We start from the raw sequence: 12,155 nt of genomic DNA on the forward strand, positions 1-12,155 counted from the left end.
TTAGCAGCTATACATACTTGATGTGTTTACAAAATTTCACATCAATCCCTTAAACAGCCATTGAGTCTGAAAGTGGTGGACGAACAGCAGATGGTTGACATTACAATCACCCACAAGCTAACTTAAGACACTCAAGACACTCAATATCCAACAGATGTAACCATCTCTATTACTGATAAAAGGACTGCAGGGCAGCAAGTGATGAGATTATTCCTTAAAAGTGAGTGTTGCTTCACCACTGAGCAAGAGATCAAGTCAGGCACAGTCATAGCTCATGTGTTTTTCCACTTAGGGGTGTCATCAGAGCCCACCATGCCCCTCTTGGCTGCTGAGTGGCGTTTATAAGCAGGACACACACACACACACACACACACACACACACACACACACACACACACAGAGTGGTGAGTCAGCAGCATGGTTCAGGTGTGTGTTTTGGGGGTCTGGAGTTCAGCCCTTTGGTCTGACTATTAGGAGACACTGAAGTCATAACAGTCAGTATTTCCATTGTCTGATGTTGTGTTACTGGAGTGATGCAGAGCTTGTGTGAGTGTCCCCCAAATACTCTGGCAGAGTTAGTTTGCATTAGTCACAGCTGCTGAGCTATACGTAGCTGAAAAGTAGCAATACTTGATAGTGGCATCACCTGCTCCAAATCTGAACACATTAAGGGTGTGATAATATTAACAATAAAATACCGTATCTATAGGTTTCAGAGTACGATACGAAACCCATGTGCTCTTCTTAGTGTAAAAGAATCCTGTTTGTCAAAGATGTCAGCATATTTCAAGGATCTAAAAGGTTAGCATGGTCTCAGTCGAGTTTACAGTTTGATTATGTACATGTGTGGTTATTTAGTGATTCAGTGCCAGGATGTCAAAACCCTGCATCAGCACTTCCCCTCCTGTCCATGAACGAGGGGTTTTCCCCCAAAACGCTACGGGCAAATAAACCAAATCAACAAGCATTAAAACAGGAACATTATATCCAATGTGGCAACTACAGTAAAGGACTGTGGGCACCAATAATGCCTGTCTTCGTTGTTTATACCTAAAACAGCTGCTCCGCTGAGTGCACCGCATGTTATTCAAGACAAAGCTGGATTACATGGTGCTTTTCACTAATATCACAATATCACTTGTCCGCATATGGTAATTGACTGCGTGTACACTTCGTCTACTTTCATGTAAGTTGGACTTTGTCCTCAAACAAAATCCCTGACAGAGCTTAGAAAGGTAAACCGATCTCATTCCCCGAATAATAATGCATTATAAGACAACAACCACAGTGAAACAAGAGCTCTCAGTCCAACTCTCACTCTGTAAATCAAATAATTGTGCTCACCAATTCACTAGGTATAAAATTACCCTTACCCTACACTTCTAACTGTCATCCGAACATCATACCCAAGAACGCATCGTCCCAACTGGTGGCATACAAATCAGTCATGTTGTTATAAATAGGCCCTTTAATAGGTAAGAAGCCATAAACCAAAACAGGTAAAGGGTCTCAACTTCAAGCCTTAATTTGTCCAAAAAGCTCCCATTCACATCTCCCTTCCTTGTTATCTTGGGTTTCACCTGTGGATGCAGGGGACAGTGGTGTCCTTGTTTGATTCTAATTATGGTCCTCACCTCAAAAGTTCCCCCCTGGGAACTTCCCTCCTCCTCCCCCTCCAAGGGGCCTAAAGACACACTCAGACTGACTCATTAAGTGTCAAGGAAAATTAAGACAAGCCAGAGCTGTCTGAGAGGACGCTGGAGTCTCACTGGAGACGCCCTCTGTCAATTGTCTTATCTTCTTTGGCATGTGGAGGTGTCTCCGCAGGCCTGGTGACTGCTGAAAGATGAATGAGCTCATCAAGGCGCTAGACCCTGCACGGACAGAGTTTTAGTGTTGCCGCACCAGACATTAGTCTGGGGTCACGTTTGTGTGAGGTGTTTTATTTTTAGCTTCGATTGGGTTACCACGCTGATCCACGATCTGTGCTGACAAAATGTTTCGAGTTAGACTGTTTCTCAGCCATCTCCTAAGACAAATGAGGTTATAAGAGCGAAGGGTGCAACTCAAAACACATGTCTCAGCAGCCTTTTCTTTTTTCATTCTTTGGCAACAGGTCCAGTAATTAGGGAGGCTAACCACATCCTTATTTACTCTGTTCTGATAGATTTTTTCTAAACTCAAATTTCTGTTTCCAATATAGTCTTTCAACACTTTGCACATTGATAAGAAATGGATGGCTTGATGTACCAGCCCGGTATGGATCAGTATCACAAATGGATCAGATAAGCACAAACAAAGCACTTTCCTCAGAAGGATAATTATACAGTCATATAATACTTCCTCCTCCTCTGCATCCTCTTACACATTGCTGCAGCAGTGAATGATTCCACATGAGTAGGACTTTCCTTCTGCCACTTCAAATTGGCTTAAATGTCAACAGAGGGGAAAAAGACAATTCACCATACTAAAGGTCAGCTCAATCATGCACGTTTAACTCTTCAGTGAGACGCACAAAGCCTATTCTTTGTGTGCCGGGGATGGTAATTTAGTGGTGGGGTTCTGCCCTCCTGTGGTCAGCACGGCAACTCTCAAGGTGTCTTAAGAGTACAATGAATTTTCCTGTTCAGTGCTTTCTGGTCTTGTACAGTGCAACAATTATCTCTGGAGACAAAGACCCTTTGGTTGTATTTGGTTTGAAATGTCTTCTTTGTTTTTGAGTTATTCGGGTCGTCAGCACATTTTGACATGTCGCATTAGGAAAAGGTGTAAATGAGACAATTAATGATGGCTGAATTCCATTTAGCTGCTCCAGTTTCAGTCCTGGCAAGGCCGTAATTATAATATATTGATAAAGTATTCTTTTAAAGATGCTATTCAGTGACAGGCAATCATGCACAGCTGTCTGTAATAATCATAAGCAAATGTAACCATAATCAGAAATAAACTTAACAAACTGCCATTTTTATCACTGTCAGTTCCAGTATTAAAGTGTACTGCAGTTCTGCGTGTGGTGTTGCCATTCAGTACTCTGATAGAATACAGCTCACGGGCGTATTCAGATAACGTTAATGCCTTTAGTATGTTATATTTATATTTGATAGCCTATGTGAAGTCTGAGTAAATTTAAGTTGTATGAAATGTGTAATTTATGTAGACAGTAGAAGCTTTTATTTATTCATAATTACTTGCTAATGATAAATAACAGATGCCGATTTTGTCTGCCCCAGTGTTGACTTCATGGCTACAGCCTTAGGTCCTGGTATTATGAATGCTGGCTCGGTGTCGTATCTTACAGGAACACTTGAACAGAACAGAGCCAGTGTCAATGTTTTAGTAACACCTGTGCTTTTCCCTACTATGATAAGTCAAAATGTCTGCTGTGTAAAGAGCTCACAGCATCTTGCAGTGGAATAAACATGTAGCCTGTATGATATTTCTACAAGTGCATTTAAGATGACATATTAAAGTTCTTTACTGAAGCTAAAGGGAAGATTTTGCAAATATTCAAAAGACTGATGGAAATGCTCACAAGACAAGTAATGAGAGTAACCTCGGAAACACCAAGACAAAATGAAACGGCTGAGAAGGACCAAAAAAATACTTTTGATATATTTTAAATACTATTTTGCATTTAAATTGATATTGTTGTGACACGCCAAATGTCTATTCAATACTATTTTAATGAAGACAGGAGATAGAAATGTTGAATGTCACTTGAACTATCCAATGTTGGTGTCATTCTGCTTTGTTGTGGCTCCATCTATTTCTTTAAAATGGCCATCAGAGGTGGGAGCAAGCTGGAATTGTCATTAGTCTTTGTTAAGTATTTTACATGGAGCTACTTATCCATAGCAAATTTAGCGGCACAGAATATCCATCCATCCATTTTCTAACTGCTTATCCTCTTGAGGGTTGTGGGGGGGCTGGAGCCTATCCCAGCTGACATCGGGCGAGAGGCAGGGTACACCCTGGACAGGTCACCAGACTATCACACAGCTGACACATAGAGACAGACAACCATTCACGCTCACATTCACACCTACGGACAATTTAGAGTCACCTGTTAACCTGCATGTCTTTGGACTGTGGGAGGAAGCTGGAGTACCCAGAGCAAACCCATGCTGACACGCGGAGAACATGCAACTGCGCACAGAAGGGCTCCCGGTACTAACCATCACACCACTGTGCCACCTAACAAAATATCAATTATTTACAAATACAGTATTTCAGTATATCATATTAATGCTCTAACATCTTAATTTGATCATGGAAGTTTATTGTTGACCACTGGGGGGCACTTTACAAAACAATCCAATTTTAAAGGTGCACTTACTGGCTTTCTGAGCTTTCAGCCACACCTCATGGTTTTTATTTGGCCAACTAAGTGCCACCACATGACCTACAGAAATATGGAACTTGATAACAGCTTCATTCTATTATTAAAGACTGAAATAAGGTTGTGTAAATCGGACTTTAAGATTTAGATTATCTTGTTACAAATTCCATCTATCATTACATAATTTTTATGACAGCTGGGCAACTCCATCAGCGCAGGGTGATATGATTGAAAGCAAGAATGAACTTTTAAATCTCTTCAAATCTTGAACTTTCGACTTCTCAACAGCTCTCATTGATCCTGATTGTAATAAATACAACAATTATTTAATGGGGGGCTGAGATTGCCCAGGGAGCCAAATGTGCTTTGTCCGGCACTGCATATGATTTTTATTTTTTTTCCAGATTATATGACACTTGTATTATTTTTTTTGCAGTAATCTGTTTTACCACAAAATTTCCCTCTTGCTTTTCATTGGTTTGCTGTGTTTACATAAATGGATTTCCTGATTCAAGTTGGATCTGTCAGGCAACACGACACAGGCTGAGGATAGCCTACAGCTGTTTCCTTTGGAATTAAGTATTATATTTGTCCGAGCTGCTCCCCGGGTATTTATACATTCTGTAATTCCTGTGGCTGTCTTATTGTTGCCTGAGGAATTGAGGTCCTACGATAGAAAAGTCACAGCAATTAAGCAACAAGTGAAGACAGCATGCAGGAATTCATTCACCAATGCCACCAGCTGAAATTACATTGGCTCTTCAGATTTCTACCAAAACACTCACTTAACTCAGAAGAGATACAGAAATGTTGGCTTGTATGTGAGCGGCGCTTTAAAATAAATAATAAAAAGGGCCCATAATATGGATAATAGATTTCCTCCAGTTGAAAGGAAAGCTTGGATAATTTTGTTCATTGTGAACACTGGCGAAGCATGAAACCACACACAGAGGAGCATGCAAGAGCTGCTCTTTCAACTCCAGCCAACATATGTCCATGGAGGTTTGTCTTCCCCTCAGCACTCTCGACAGTATTTTCCACCCAAAACATGTTCCTGCCCACCTACTGCTATTACTGAAACAAAGCTGTTGATTATTTTAATTTGTGGGCTGTTTGTTTATTGGTGATCTGATCCAAATTCTGATTGGTCACACTTAACAAATTTTCCATTATGTAATAACCACCAACACCATGATGGAGTGGATGGGGATTTTGAGGATATTATGTGGCACTATAATAGAAACATTTACTTGCAAATATTTTAATTTATAAACACTGCCTTTTGGACTAAATACTTCACAAATACAAATCTGAACAGGATAATCACAGTCAACACAGAGAGATCACCAGCAGGGTAAGCAGCACAGAAGGCTCCATCTCTCATTTGCACTCCATCTGTTGTATTATTAATATTACAAACAAGAGAGTTTAATCACTTCAACTGCCACTAATCAGTATTTTTTTATACAAGCAAATATGAGCTGCCTGTGTAATGTTAACGAGGTTGCTGTCAGTGATGAACCCACAGAAAATTATCACCCACCTCTGCAGCTCTGCTTAGCTTTTCAACCTCTTTTAGCTCATTGTTTTGGTTTTACTACCTGCCAAGTTACTGTTCACCTATAGCAAATTTAATACCAAGATATTTTTGGCTGTTAGGGTTAAATCAGAGTCTGGAGGAGATCGAATATTGGACTGAGATTTATCAGGTGACCAGAAACAACCTCCGAATGAATGTTGCAACATGTTTACTCGACGTGTAAATGGACAATTGCTAGCATGTTAGCTGTGACAACTTGTAAAGCCATAATGTCAGGGCTGTCTGTCAGCAACCCAATTGCCAGGAAAAATGTTGGCAGTGTACGTTTCGGCAAACCACGGATTTGTTTCAACGGCGCTCTAGTTAACAAGTGGTTAGGTTTAGGCACAAAAAACATTTGGTTATGGTTAGGAGAAGATCATGTTTTGGCTTGAAATACACAGTTTTAGGAGCACTGGAAAAGCAGCAATGTCCCGGTAAGAAACAGTCACTTTTCATGACAATATCCCTGCTGTAAAAACACAGATTGGTCACTGCAAAACACCCACGTTTGGTACCTTAAAAGCCACTGAAAAAACAGAGAGGTCGCAACAAAAGACCCATGTTTGGAGCCTTAAAAGCAGAGGGAAACACAGTGATGACTTACTTAATCACATCCCTTTCTGTTGTTTGTTGCTCTGTCATGCCCCACCCTTGGGCAGCACTATGGGACAAACAAAACTCCACCACAGAACCAAAATAATCATACAAGACACCTTTAAAACACTCAATCCATGGGATTTATTAGCCAATAAAACAAGCAAACAAGACAACAAAAATCCCAGGCTGAGAGGCAGCAGGACCAGCAGTCTCCACACCAGAGGCCTCTCTCCTCTGCTGCTGGCCGAGGAGCTCTTAAGCACCTCCTCTATGCCAAGTGCACCAATCCTCGTTAACTGATGCAGCACACCTGGGCAGATCTACAAGGGAGGGAAAAGGGACAGCAGCACAGAACACATACAGCCATAATGGTCTCGAACCATGGTCCGCAGCAGCTCGCCTGGGTGACACACCATCCACCATCCCCTCGACCTCCCAATGACAAAGTCAGCTCATATAATTCATCTTGATATGTTACAAATGAAGCGTGCAAATGTAACATTTTGTAGTTTGCAAAAACAAACAACGCCAACATTTTCTTCTGTGGCTGGGCTGCTGTCAGCACTGTTGAGGAGTTCCTCAGTCCCAAAGTGACCCCCCAAATGTGAAATAACGCACTACAACATGCAAAATGAAGTAAGAGAGGACAGAAGAATTATTAAAGCCATAACCTTGGCTTGGAAGATATTTATGAGGATTTGGAAATAACAGTACATGATGACATCATTATTAATTGTAGATGTAGACAAAATTGAAAGTCCTGCCAATATACATGGTAAGAGCTCAAAAGCTTGACTTGGCTCTCTGTTACAGCCACTAAATATCACTAAATAGTGATGATAATAAACAAATGATGACTAGGGTGGGCACTTCACAAGTTGCACATGCAAAAATCAGCCTATGGAGTAAAGATTTTGAAAGCAATGAATCTCTTTGCTCGCTTTATAGTGATAAATTATACAATATCACATCAAGTTTCGTGTAATTTGACTTTAAAATGTATCTGTGAAGACATATTTCTTGGGACATTACTTGTCCTAAATGCCACATGATGCATTTAAAGAGCCAAAAGCTGTGTAGAAAGGATCTGGCCACAGTAAACAGCTACTGTACTACACTAAAGTATAACTAAACTAACTGTGTCTTCATTACAGTGCTGCGTATCCTGAAGATCCTATTGATCCAACAGTTCAAGTCAGCTTGCTTGGGGGGATTCTTATTGCTACACAACAAACACAGCTAATACATCATTTTTGAAAACAAGGTTTGGGAAAATGTAAAAAAACAATAACACATTTATCAATCTGACAGGTCTCCACACACATCCAAGGGGTCTTGAAGTAATCAAGAAACACACGATGTCTTGATTCACACCAAAATCAGATCTTGCAATATCGAAATGCAAATTGTGCTGTCCAATATGAATCATGACTTTTATCCCGGAGGTTTGCATTCCTTCATAAAGACCTGTCATAGTTAGAATTTCACGCCTTGCCGCAAAGTGACTACTTGGCTTCAGAAATGAGAAATATATTCCTCATGGCCTCTGCTGTTTCATGATGTTCTGGCTGTTGGGTCGTTCCTTGTGGAACGTCGAACCCAAACGTTTAGAGAAAAATAATATTAAATTTGCCTGTTAGTCATAGTTACCAACACACCAAATCCTGTTTTCAGATGGGTGAGTATTAGCTCCATCACATCAAGGGTTGTTTGGGTTTTTCCAAAAGTCTTTTTCCTTTTGTTCACATTCAGTCATGTCTAAAGGTGTTACATTTGTAAATGTCCACCTCCATAAAGGCCTGCTAGAGTGATTATTTTTCTTTGCTCGGGTCATGCTGAGGACACAACCTGGAGGGTACAGAGTGAGGTGGAAGTAATAAAGCACCAACACCTACAGGTCTTCTTTGTTTGAGCTTTTGGCATTGACAACCAGAGGTGAAAGACATGCTCAGATATTTTACTTATTAAAAGTAGTAATACTACACTTTGAAAATATTTTGTGACAAGCTGAAGTCGTGCGGTCAAACCATTACTTCAAAGTACCAAAACTAAAGTTTTCATTAAGTGGAATGGCCCATTTTAGAATAATGTATATGTCATATTATTGGATTACTGTTGTTCATTGGTTTAATGTTGCAGATGGTAAAGGAGTAGCTCATTTGAATTATTTATAAACTGCTGGGTAGCTTTATCTGTAACGACACATCATCATTTATCATATCGTGTATTAATAATAATTATTTGTGATCCCTGTATGACCAAAATGACAGCTGTGTCCCAAAATTTGGCAAAAAGTCAAACACGTTCTCTACTGGTGTTGGCCTCCACCAGTGTTGTCCACTGTCACCAATCCTGTTTGTGATATTCATGGACAGGATCTCAAGGCACAGCCACGGAGAGGAAGGGGTCAGACTTGCATCCCTGCTTTTCGCAGATGATGTGGTTCTGTTGGCTTCATCACGCCATGATCTCCAGCATGCACTGGGGCAGTTTGCAGCAGAGTGTGAAGCGGTCGAGATGAGAGTCAGCACTTCCAAATCTGAGGCCATGGTTCTCTGCCGGACACCAGTGGATTGCCCCTTCAGGGTTCGGAGAGAGTTATTGCCTCAAGTGAGGGAGTTCAAGTATCTTGGGGTCTTGTTCACGAGTGAGGGTAGATTAGAGCGTGAGATGGACTGGCGGTTTGGTGCGGCTTCTGCGGTGATGCGGGTGACCATTGTGGTGAAGAGGGAACTGAACCAGAAGGCGGAGCTTTTGATTTACTGGTCCATCTACGTCCCAACCCTCACCTATGGTCATGAGCTCTGGGTAGTGACCGAAAGAATGAGAGTGCGGATACAAGCAGCTGAAATCCGTCTTTCATGTCGAAAGGAGTCAGTTGAGGTGGTTCGGGCATCTGATCAGGATGCCTCCTGGGTGCCTCCCGTTGGAGGTGTTCTGGGCACGTCCCACTGGTAGGAGGCCCCGGGGTAGACCCGGAACATGCTGGAGGGTTCGCATATGTTATCTGGCCTGGGAACACCTTGGGTCCCCCAGGAGGAGCTGGAAAGTGTTGCTGGGGAGAGGGATGTCTGGGGTGCTTTGCTTGGCCTGCTGCCCCGCAACCCAGCCCCGGATAACCAGATGAAAATGGATTGATCAATGGATGGATTTGCTGGGTTACACAAGTTATGAAATAAATGTAGTGGTGGAAAAACTACAATGTTTCTCTCTGAATTGCAGTGGAGTAGAAGTATTCAGTGGCAAAATATGTAAATACTTAAGTAAACTTGAGTAAATGTACTTACTTTCTGCCACTGCTGATCAAAAATGACTGACATTTTGATGCAAGGCTTCTCAAATAGCATCGGTAATGTATGAAATTTGTATTTATGTTTCCAATATCTGCCTCACATTTCTTACTGAAGACCTGAGGGGCCCATGCCAACTCTAAAGTCCACACTTCTTATGATAGATATTAATAGAGAAATACTAATTAGGAAAACTCCGATATGGACAGACATATGAGCATATATTCCGTTAGGACAAATAGGTGACCGTCTCACATGGTGTTCCCCGGTTGCAGCTGAAAATTCAATTAGGAATCGTGTGGTCTCCAGAAGTCTGAGTCAAAATATCCTGGAGTGAGTTTTCTCTCAGGTTGCAACACTCCTTGTGGTCACAGAAAACCCAGGAAGAACTATGTGGTTTAGGTGAGAATACGCTTGAGCGGAGGTCACTTACTAGAGCCGTCTGTATGTCATCTAAACCAAAATGAGAGGTTCTCCTACTGAGGATCTCTAAATAGCTATTTATACTTAAAGTGTGCAGGGGTCCTAAAAGTGTTAAACCACTGAAGGACACTGTTTAAAGGAATACTTCACCCACAAAATGACCATTTGTAAATCAGTTGTTCATGCTGTGTTACCTTGAGTTCCTGCGGACCACGTTCAACAACAATAAAACTATATAAAAACATCCAGTGACAAACTTTCACTCAACTTGTGCAGTATAATCCAAGTCACATTCATCCACTTGAATCCTCAGTACTTCCCAAACACATGCAATTTTGCTAAAATGTAATTCTCTAAAACTGAACTACAAGGGAAGCTTATCTACCATTACCTCTTTCAGTGAGAGCTTACCAGCTCTGAACCATAGTTGGGAACATGCTGGCTTATTTGCATTAATTCAGCTTGGCTCGTTATTAGCTGGTAACTAGCTTCTAGCAGCTTTCACTCAGCAGAAGGAAGGATGGCAAGGCCTTTGAGTGCCATTCACCAACAATGGCTTTTATTGCAGTCCTTTACACAAAACAATAAACAAGGCCTTCTCATGAGGCTGAACAGTAGCCCTGAGCTTATCTAGACACTTAATTCTTCTGCTATCATCACTCTTTGCCACCTGCCGTCTTCACCATGATACCCCGTATTTTTTGAGTAAAAATGCATGTGTTTGGGAAGTACTGAGCATATTTTGATATGGTCTTGCTGTTGTTAAAAGTTGTCCCCAACCAATAAATAAATCAATACGTTTGCGATCATCTGCTGCTGGTTTATTGGAGGTTCCCAGCAACAGCTGGAAGAAGATCAGGGATGCAGCCTTTGTCAATTACGCCCCAAAGCTATGGAACACACTACCTACAGGTATCAGGGAAGTTAGCTGGCTAAATATATTTAAAAGAAAGCTAAAAACATATCTGCTCACTTCTGCCGTTTAATTAGCTCTGACTTCCTGATACATGTCTGAAACTCTCTTTTTACACTTTTACTTTTTATTTACACTTAACACGGCTGCAACTCTTAAAATCTTACTTGATTTCATGATTTAAAGTTTTTCAACTCCATGATTTTATGAATCAGTTAATCCATGTTTTACAGTTTTAAATGTCCTTTTATACTGAATTGCCCTGTCTGTTATGTGTCCATTACATCTATATTCATGTGAAGTACTTTGTGCTGCATTTCTTGTATGAAAGGGGCTATATAAATAAAGTTTATTATTATTATTATGCTTGCCGTTTTCCGTGGGGGCATGTGAGAAAGTTTTCTTAAAGAATTCAAGCTAACACAGACATGACTGACTGATTTACAAACAGTCATTTTTGGGTTATGTATTTCTTTTAAGCACTAGTTGGAGAATATGTGTGTGCTGCAACAGAAGTGTGTTTATGTCCTCGGTCTGCATCAGAAGAATAATGGCACAGTATCGTTGTTGTGACATCCCAAAACCAGGCTCTGCCACAACATATTCTTATTGCAGTGGGATAATAGAAGCAGTTTAAAAATATATAGTGTCATCTATTGGCAACAGAAGTAACACCAGCTGTAAGGTTAGAGCTGCCGATATAGATATGTTGACATGCACAATCTAAAGGTAAGGAGAATAACACCACCTGCTAAAAACAAGTGCTACGCCACAACTGGATTGTAATAGCTGCAATCTGTATTTCACCTTTTACACTGTAACCTTGCAAAATCTACATTTTTGTGTCGTCTTTTTTTCCTGCAAAACACTGAGAAAAGTTTAAAAAAGTCTGTCATTGTATGTGTACAGGGGTAAGGGGCAGATACCAAAGGAAAATATGCAACATGGGCTTACTCAGTTCTGCATTTGAAGCTAAATATTGAAGATAAAAAACTTTTGTCACTCGTATAA

The sequence above is a fragment of the Epinephelus fuscoguttatus genome, linkage group LG3 (assembly GCF_011397635.1).
Source record: "Epinephelus fuscoguttatus linkage group LG3, E.fuscoguttatus.final_Chr_v1".
Taxonomy (NCBI): domain Eukaryota; kingdom Metazoa; phylum Chordata; class Actinopteri; order Perciformes; family Serranidae; genus Epinephelus; species Epinephelus fuscoguttatus.